The 7,845-nt window shown below is 35.8% G+C and overlaps 1 long non-coding RNA gene, 2 other non-coding genes and 1 pseudogene across 3 annotated transcripts; 1 reads left to right on the top strand and 3 right to left on the bottom strand.

The window, feature by feature from the left end:
- Nucleotides 1-618: 618 nt before the first annotated feature.
- On the bottom strand, nt 619-794 carry LOC124628378 (uncharacterized; annotated as a pseudogene).
- A 355-nt stretch (nt 795-1,149) lies between these two features.
- On the bottom strand, nt 1,150-1,362 carry LOC124628375 (small nucleolar RNA U3). Its single transcript, XR_006982874.1, has one exon. It is a non-coding gene; the product is annotated as a small nucleolar RNA U3 (small nucleolar RNA).
- Nucleotides 1,363-2,376: 1,014 nt separating this feature from the next.
- Nucleotides 2,377-2,590, bottom strand: LOC124628373 (small nucleolar RNA U3). The gene has a single exon (XR_006982872.1). It is a non-coding gene; the product is annotated as a small nucleolar RNA U3 (small nucleolar RNA).
- Nucleotides 2,591-2,961: 371 nt separating this feature from the next.
- On the top strand, nt 2,962-6,497 carry LOC124628343 (uncharacterized). The gene is made up of 3 exons (XR_006982844.2): nt 2,962-3,114; nt 4,810-5,017; nt 5,789-6,497. It is a non-coding gene; the product is annotated as an uncharacterized LOC124628343 (long non-coding RNA).
- Nucleotides 6,498-7,845: the final 1,348 nt, after the last annotated feature.

The raw sequence follows: 7,845 nt of genomic DNA, 5'->3' as shown, positions 1-7,845 counted from the left end.
GTCTGGGTTATTCAACAATTAATTAATGAGTAATACATAAATTATCGCATCTTTTGTGCAGATTCACATATCCAAACATGCATGGATCAATTAATTACAATACTCCTTATAAGCAAGATGGTTTACGATTTATCCCCTGTGTGACCTTTAATTAAAGAAGAATCACGTGACCTTTATACGCGAATAATCACAACTCATGTGACGTTCACACGTGCTTTTTAGACACTCCACGTGTTGTTCCAAGATGTAATGCATGAATTGATTATCACATGATTTTCTTTTTACAATTTACATTTTTAATGATTCTTTTTACATGATCCCATATTTATTTTATTTTCTCAAGTAAACTTTAGGCTACATCTATAAGGCACGCAACTTAATTTTTCATGCATGATTCCTCAAGTTTTCATTTTTGAGCGTGATTACGTCCTCATTTATAAGTCGCTTTGGTCAAAAATGACTGCTAAATGAATAAATGTAGTGTAAATGTATATTCACAAGACATACGCCCTTAAGTTTTCTATTACAACTCACTGCACAACACACTGAAGCAATTATTAACAACACTACCTTTTTATTAGAACTTAACCGAATCTTATATTGCACAGTTTTCCACTAATCTATCTGATCATGTACCCGTCCTCTCTTACTTCATAAGTAAAGAACGTTCATCAGTGATTAAAGCACATGAAAAACATCATTAGCCAAAATCCGATTCACCCTCAGAAGAATACATCAACACTCGTCATCGTGATTAGAGAGGCTTAACGCTTTCAAATCACATTTCCTAGCTAGATTTTTTCTTTCGAAAAATTTATTGTCACTTTTTTCTTTCTTCACATTCACAATGCAGTTTTTTTCTTCTGAGTTCATTTACCACATTTGTGATTAATAAACTTAGACAAAACACAAATTTCTTATTTGAAAATTGTTCAAAGAAAAAAAGTTGTGCATATTGTCATAAAAATCTATTAATTAAAGTGTCAATAAAATTACTTCAACTTCAAAGATAAATAAATCAATAAACAAGCAGATGCATGCAAATATATATATAGCAAACGTCAAAAAACGCTATCCTCTCCTTCTCAAGACCCGATGTGAGCTTTTAACCACGTATAACATCATCTCATATTCAGCTTTTTTCTATTAATCACTCTGATCATGTACTCCACCTCTTAAACCTCCTAAGAAGTAAAGAACGTTCATCAATGATTAAAGCCCATGAACGAATCATTAGCTAAAACCCGATTCACGCTCAGAAGAGTACATCAATACTCGTCATCGTGATTAGAGAGACGTAACGCTTTCAAATCACATTTCCTAGTCAGATACTATAGAAATGATCCCTGAAAGTATAGTCTTAACCATGCTCCTACTCACACAGTCTAGCGCTTCAAACAATACACAGATCCTGAAGACGGCAGATTTAAGATTCTATCGAGAACACACATGGAAATAAACAGCTATCCACAAAGACTCTCCAAAAACAAAACTGACATGAATTAATATCGACTAAAAGCATAAAATATATTTTATACAAATGAATGAACATTCCCATCATGCTTTGCGCCCACAAGGCTGAGTTAGTTCTGTAGTCAAAGGACCCTGCAGTTCCTCGACCAAACGCTAGGTGGAAGAACATATACAGTTTTGAAGAAGTAACATTGTTCTAGGTCATCACACGGATGAGCAAGAGAGAGAGAGAGAGAGAGAGAGAGAGAGAGAGAAAATTAAGAATAGGCAATTCAAGCTGGGGATATCTGGATAATCCATTTCCAAATCACTCTTTAACAATGGAATTCGACACAAAGTAAGAGAAAAATCACATAAGCAAAAAGCTTGAAAAGCTGGAACTGACCATTAAAGATAATCAAAACCCTTTAGACTCCTCAATTACAGAGCAGGAACTTAAATATGAAATTAACAAACTGGAATCAAAGAAAGCATCAGGACCTGATGGAATCTTGAATGAAATGATTAAACACACCAGTTTTAAATTTCAGTTGGCCATTTAAAAACTCTTCAGTTTGGTTTTGAGTGTAGATTCTTCCCGAAATCTATAAAATTGGAGATAAATTCAACCCTAATAATTACCCAAGCATTTGTGTGAACAGTTATCTGGGGAAGAGAATGTGTGATATAATTAACTCTTACAATTATTTATTTTACTTTCACATTTCCTTTTCCATGTGTGATTCCTAACATATTGTTTCCATTCTCCATCATGATCTCACTCACATAACACAAACGCCTAATTTGACGTTTTTTTTTATGTCACTCACACAACTAGAAAACATAACGCTAGTCAAATAAAACCTTATAAGTAAACATTTCACATAAAACAACACCAGCTTCTTTTTTTACCGTTTTCTATTAATCACTCTGATCATGTACTCTTCCTCTTTCACTTCATGAGAAGTTAAGAACGTTCATCAATGATTAAAGCGCATGAAAAACATCATTAGCCAAAATCCGATTCACGCTCAGAAGAATACATCAATACTCGTCATCGTGATTAGAGAGACGTAACGCTTTCAAATCACATTTCCTAGTCAGATACTATAGAAATGATCCCTGAAAGTATAGTCTTAACCTCTCGTCTCCTCACACAGTCAAGCGCTTCAAACAATACACAGATCTTGAAGACGGCAGATTTAAGATTATACCGATAATATACATGGAAATGAATAGTTATCCACAAACACTATCCAAAAATTAAAACGTGGCATGAATAAATATCGAATAAAATCAGAAAATAGATTTTTATACGAACGAATGAACATTCCCATCATGCTTTGCGCCCACAAGGCTGAGTTAGTTCGAGATAGTCGGGCTGCACATTGGGGCGGGGCTGCACATGTGTCGCTCTGCCCACAACCGGTTTCATTGGTTAGTGGCAAAGTAATGACGTCGACGCCTCATGTTCTCATTGGACTCCATGCTCGGTCGCTTCCGCTTTTAGTCTCAGTCGCTAGCACAACTTTCTTTCAGTGCTGCGCCGGAAGCGGTTTGTGCTTGACGTTTCAATGGACGCTGTGAGCATGGCTTTTTACACTCACTGCTTGCAAGATGTTCCAGGGATTATTGAATGAACGATGTTAATCGCATTATGAGGTTGGCATCTGTCTTTCCCTCTAGTAGGAAGGAGAATGGATTTAAACTGTATGTTTCGAGTTCTATCCACAACTATGAGGGCCTCAAGCTAACAAGCTAGCTAGCTTCGTGATATAATTAACTCACATTTTTAAACTTCCTTATTGAGCATGTCTTGAGTAGAAATCAGATTTGATTTTTACCAAATTACGGGACAGCTGATCATATTTACATCCTACACACCCTCACTGACAAATATGTGGTTCAAAATAATTCTACAATATTTGCCTGTTTTATTGACTTTAGAAAGGCTTTTGACTCCATTTGGCATCACAATTTGTTTTTATAAAATGTTGGAAAGTGGTGTAGGGGGTAAATCAGATGATCTCATTAAATCTATGTACACAGGAAACGAGCGGAATAAGAATTGGCAACAAACAAACTAATTTCATCTTTCAGGAGCGTGGAGTGAGATGGCTGCAGTTTAAGTCAGACACTATTCTATGTATATGTTTTCACTAGACTGAATTTTAAAGATAATTTTGTAAAATCCAAATAAGCTTTACAGATGTTTATTGGAAAGCGTGGAAACAGTGTTTTTCATGCTTGTCCAATGAACCATAAACGATTATTGCACATGCACCTGTGGAACAGTCCTGAAGACACAAACAGTTTACAGGCGGGAGGCGATTAAGGTCAGTTACAATAACTTAGGACACTAAAGAGACCTTTCTACTGACTCTGAAAAACACCAGATGAAAGATACCAAGGGTTCCTGCTCACCTGTGTGAACATGCCATAAGCCTGCTGCAAGGAGGCATGAGGACTATAGATGTGTTCAGAGCAATAATCTGCAATGTCTGTAATGTAAGACGTCTAAGACAGTGCTTCAGGGAGACAGGAAGGACAGCTGATCGTCCTCGCAGTGTAAAATTACATGTAACTATGTGTCCCTCACACGTGATCGAGAACTTGCAAATGCCAAGGTGGAAGAGTGGAGTAACATCTCACAGCAAGAACTGACAAATCTGGTGCAGTCCATGAGGATGAGATGCACTGTAGTACCAGATTTAGAGCAGAATAAATGTAAAGGGGTATTTGGCACAAGACCCCTGTGACAGGTAACTGAAGTTATAGCAGAATGAATGTAAAACCCCTGTAATCATGGACAGATCTGCAGCAAGTGGATTTTCTTCCTAAACTGCACATGATTGTTGACCTTGAAGGTGCAATATTTGTTACAATGTCCTGAAATCCCTGGAAAAAAGTGCCTGCCATTTTTCGACAAGAGACACTTCCACACAGGATACACTTGTGTATCCTCGCTCCTAGCTCCTCTGGAAGCTTCCTCACTGCTTCATTCTTCCCCTCCTCGAGGTGCAATTAGAGAACTGATATGTCCAACAAAACGGTTGACTTCAATCAAATTTCTGGTCACGGGCTGGAGGCCAGAAGAGTGAGGAAACGAGGAAGCATTGGTTCCCTGCCTCGTGCCCCGAGTCCTCTGGGATAAGCTCCAGGCTCCCCATAACCCTGTGTAGTATAAGCAATACAGAAAATGGGTGGATGGAGTAGTACATCACCACATTCACTCATTCACTGATGTTTCTCGGTTTGCTCATTTTCTTCTTTTATTCCTGTCCTCAGCTCTATTATGTTGTTCTTCACCTCGGCAGTGTTTCTCAGTCTGTGGGTTCTTCTGCTGCTGATTTACAGGGTCAGGGACTACTGGCGCTCACACCTGCAGAAGCATTGGCACTAGCCAATCTAAAGAACATTCACATCTAAAGAACATTAAGACCAACCTACGATCACGTTTAACGGATGGAAGTCTCAACGCCTGCATGAAGCTTAACCTCACCACGTATCAACCAGACTACAAAGCCATCAGCAAAACCATGCAGCACCAGAAGTTGCATTAATGGTAAGAAGTACTTTATTCATTATTGGTTAGCAACAGCATAACAACGTTATTAAAAAGAATTCAGAGACTTATTGTACTTTAAAAGTGTTGGTCTTACATAAAATGCACACATTTACTTGTATTTAGTTTTAAACCTATTGTATGGCTCTCACGGAATTACATTTTAAAATATGTGGCGTTCATGGCTCTCTCAGCCAAAAAGGTTCCCGACCCCTGCTCTAGTAGGAAGGAGAATGGATTTAAACTGTATGTTTCGAGTTCTATCCACAACTATGAGGGTCTCAAGCTAACAAGCTAGCTAGCTTCGTTTGTGACAGTTTATACTCTATCTATCTAGTTAGCATTTTTAAAGATATTTTGTTCTTATAGTTGATTGTCATGTCTATTATTTAAAAAAAGGACCATATTCACATGTAGTGTCTTGTGTTAATCTAATGCTTACTTAAATTAATAAAATGTTTTCTAATACCAGCCTGCTCTTATTTACATATTATTTACATAGCTATCTATCTATCTATCTATCTATCTATCTATCTATCTATATATAGATATAGATATAGATAGATAGATATAGATAGATATACACACACAGTGCCCTCCACTAATATTGGTACCCTTGGTAAATATGAGCAAAGAAAGCTATGAAAAATTGTCTTTAATCTTTTGATCTTTGGTTAAAAAAATGTTTTAAAAAAATACTGTGCTCTCATGGATATCAAATAATTGCAAACAAAACACAGGTTTGTAAAGAAATATCTTTGTTAAATATAGGTCTGCAACAATTATTGGCACCCTTTTAGTCAATGCTTTGGGCTACCTCCCTTTGCCAAGATATCAGCTCTGTCTTCTCCTATAATGCCTGATGAGGTTGGAGAATACATGGCAGGGGATCTGCGACCATTCCTCCATACAGAATCTCTCCAGATCCTTCAAATTTCAAGGTACATGCTGGTGGACTCTCCTCTTAAGTTCACCCCACAGGTTTTCTATGGGTTTCAAGTCATGGGACATATATAAATATATATAAATAACAATCTCAGTTCTGATTGCTAGTTAATTGAAATGACAGAAATGTTGGTATAAAAATTATACTGATATTGTTACCAAATGATACAGATTCATTGTTATCAATTCCCCTTTCTTTATCAAATTAATTAATAATTTATCTATCTTAGGACTTGGTACTCTTGTTGAGAATAATCAACTTTTATTTAAATGTTAAAAATCTGTGTTATTCTAAAGCAAATATATACATTAATATGTATATTTTCTTAAAACAGCCAGAGATAAACAATTTGACAGCAATTTGTACATCAACAATATTCGTTTATATGTAGATTTAATAGTTCTTAATGCCCATGTGACATGATGTGACATATAAGTCAAAATCAGCCAAGTAAAGCAGTAAGTGGAGTCTTGCTTGGAAATGTACTTATGAATGAAACCTTTTAAAAAAAAAATAATAAATGAATTGACAATGTATTAAGTGTGTGTTGTAGCTTATTAATAAACAATAATATCAAACACATTGATATCAAATATCAAACAGCATTGTTACCAACTGCATTTCCTGTGATAGTACCAAGGCATAGACATCATTACATTGCTGCTAAGGACAGATCTACTTGGGTCAACATGACTGCCTTGAGTAGAGGAAACAGTAAATGGGAGTAAAACAAACGTTTATCTGCTTAAGTTAGTTAATTGGACTCAACAGTAATCCTTGCAACTTGCCAAAGGATGGTAATAGTAAACACAATTTCTATGTATTTTGTAGAAACGTTTTAAATGATCTGGAAACTGCCAGCTGTTACTGTCAGGCAGATGATACAAAGCAACGGTGTAAATTGAATCTGTTTGTGTCTGTGTCAGTCACCCCACCCCTCCCTTTTCCATGTGAAAACCTAGACTTGCAGTCAGACAATAATTCATAATACAACATTGAGAGGTAACTACCAGGTTAAGCACTTATGCACATGCTTATCACTCTGTTAATGAATAGTATTTTAATTTGTATTTAGTTGAATGAGGACATCCTGTTTTCCAGATTTAATTTACTTGGCACAGATTTGATTGATAACATTAGCTTGCTAGCTGGAGGACATTCCGAGAACGTCCAGTTACGTCCACATTTGGTCCGCTGGCAGACAAACCCATATTGATTTAACCTTAAGGAGTGTGGTTATTCCTTAAAAACATCCCTTAAATTAACTTTGAGAAAGGATTTTATGCAAAAAACATGTTTTTTCCCCCCGCCAGATTGACATTACTATGGTCTTAGTGCAAATAAACCATAGTAAAAATAAAAAAAAATGTTTGTTTGTGGTTGCTATGGTTTTACTAAAAGAATAATAAATAGCTATTATGGAACAAATATTTTTCTTAATATTGGTTTAGAAACTACACAATATTCTGTAAAATATGGCCTTTATATTGATCCATTACTGATTATATTACAAGGATCCAACTAAACTTGTTTATATTTGTACTATAATAATTATATTGTATATAAAGTGAATAAAAACATCTGACACCTTGTAATTTCTTCATCAAATCGTTTTCCCACCATCACTCTGATGATTAAATAGTCAATTTAATGTGTGTTTCATAATCTGAATCACAATGCACATATTCATGCAATAGTGAAAGAATCTACCATTGTGCAGTTATTAACTGATTCAAACTTTGAACTAATATGACACAATGTTTATAATTGGTACTTTTATGCAGAGTCTTTGCATACTCCCATATATAAAGTACTGGGAAATAAATAATTATCGCATAGCAAATATCCACACAAGCCAAAGCCCAGTAAGTCCAGAATAAGA

Source organism: Ictalurus punctatus, chromosome 7 (assembly GCF_001660625.3).
Source record: "Ictalurus punctatus breed USDA103 chromosome 7, Coco_2.0, whole genome shotgun sequence".
Taxonomy (NCBI): Eukaryota; Metazoa; Chordata; class Actinopteri; order Siluriformes; family Ictaluridae; genus Ictalurus; species Ictalurus punctatus.
Note: the sequence above shows the minus strand (reverse complement) of the source record. Positions and strands in the feature narration are given on the sequence as shown.